Source organism: Miscanthus floridulus, chromosome 8 (genome assembly GCF_019320115.1).
Source record: "Miscanthus floridulus cultivar M001 chromosome 8, ASM1932011v1, whole genome shotgun sequence".
Lineage (NCBI taxonomy): Eukaryota > Viridiplantae > Streptophyta > Magnoliopsida > Poales > Poaceae > Miscanthus > Miscanthus floridulus.
The window spans coordinates 146,120,430-146,122,479 of record NC_089587.1 but is presented as its reverse complement, the minus strand read 5'-3'; the positions used below and the strand labels follow the sequence as shown (position 1 = coordinate 146,122,479).

The following is a 2,050-nucleotide window of genomic DNA, read 5'->3' as shown; positions in this document are numbered from 1 at the left end:
TTTTTTTTTCTCATAATATTCTTGTGTGTTAGAAAATACCGATAGAAAAAATATGCACCCTACAGAAAATAAATAAATTTTCCTATGTGTATCAATTATACCGGCAGAAAAAATATAATTACTATGTCGATGTGCAAAATTGTTAGGATATTACTATTTTTCTGTCGGTTGCCTAATTTTCCTGTCGTTTTTTCTCGCCCGACAGGATAATAATACTTTTTCTGTCGGTATAAATTTCACTGACAGGGAGTTTTGAGTTTCCAGTAGTGAAATCAGGGACTGCAACATTCTATACACCTTAAGTTATCATAGACTGATGTACTTTGAATGAAACTGTACTCCATTTGTTACATGATTACTACCTCTTTAGCGATAAGTATGTGATGATGATGTGTTGATTGTTCAAGCCCAATCTGACTAATGTACATACTTATTGCTGTCGTCATCGCATGTTGTACATACATAATATGCATGCTGCGAATACATCCATCTGAATCAAACACATGCAGTATTGTCAAATGCCAATTGGAACACTCATTATATTCCTAAGCTGATGATGCAATCATCGCTCACAAATAATCTAATAAACTCGCCGGCCTGGCCAACAAATCATGCTTCATCACTCTCACTATAAATAGAATCCACTTCGTGCTTAGTTAGGCACACAGAAGTCAAGGTGACATATATCTGCAAACCAAACCTTAGTTACTCAGTTTACATAACTAAGGAGAAACAGATCGAGGCACTCGATGGCGAGCCATCATCTGCTTCTCCTTGTTCTGTTAGCTATGGCCTGCTGTCATGCCATTGCCTCCGATCCGAGTCTTCTCCAAGATGTCTGCGTTGCCGACAAGACATCTCCAGGTAAATGCAAACTTGCACTGCACGTACACTGATACCAGGTTTCATGATTATATATATGAATACATCCATGCAGTACATGTCAATGGATTTGCTTGCAAAGACGCAAAGGGCGTTGCAGCAGAAGACTTCCACTTCTCCGGCTCCACAAGGCTGGCAACACGAGCAGCAGCAAGCAGGGCTCAGCTGTGATGGCGGTCAACGTGGCACAGATACCAGGGCTGAACACGATGGGGATCTCTATGGTCCGCATCGACTACACCCGCAACGGCATGAACCCACCGCACACTCACCCTCGTGCCACTGAGATCCTGATGGTGCTGGAGGGCTCGCTCTTCATTAGCTTTGTTACCTCTAATCCAAACAATATGCTCATCTCCAAGGTCCTGCACAAGGGGGACGTGTTTGTCTTCCCAAAGGGCCTCGTCCACTTCCAGTTCAACAATGGCAAGGGCAGTGCCGTGGCACTTGCAGGCTTGAGCAGCCAGAACCCTGGAGTCATCACTGTTGCCAACGCAGTGTTTGGATCCAAGCCGTCCATTGCGGACCATATACTTACCAAGGCCTTTCAGGTCGACAAAGCAACCGTGGACTTAATGCAAACTCAGTTCTAATATAATGAAGCATGGATGCTGTGATGCAGATCTATTAGTAGTCTGGGTTGATTATTTATTTCCTGAGCAGTTCAATTGATTCCAAGCTACTTGCTTTCTTCATGCACGTTGTGTTATTGTTTACATTGAATATTAATTGATTTATATATAGTAGTGTAATCTTGTGTTATTGTTGGTGGTGCAAAAATTAATGGCAGCTTCAGTGCTATGTCAGTTTCCAACATGTTTTGCAGTGCTTATTTTCTAATTGATTCGTTATAATGAAAACTCTTTTTTCACATATGAGGCAACCGTCTCTTGTGTCATGCGTGCTTTTCTAATTGATTCAATATCCCTTTGCATGAAAACCCTTCTTTTCACGTATGAGGCAACATAAAATTTTGACTAGCTGAGATAGAGCAGATCGATCAAGCACAAGTTGAGAGTACGTGGAGCCAACCAACCCCGCCAGGTTCAAAACTTCCTCTGCTTTATCTCTAGGGCGTTGCTTTTATAATCGTCTCCAGGTGGGCGTGTTTCCGTATGACAAACACATCTACAGCGACCAACCGATAATCCGTATGATAAACTGGCTT

The 2,050-nt window shown here is 42.1% G+C and overlaps 1 pseudogene; it reads left to right on the top strand.

Annotated features, from left to right (window-relative positions):
* The first annotated feature begins 749 nt into the window (after nt 1–749).
* On the top strand, nt 750–1,475 carry LOC136473624 (putative germin-like protein 2-2; annotated as a pseudogene).
* The last annotated feature ends 575 nt before the right edge of the window (nt 1,476–2,050 follow it).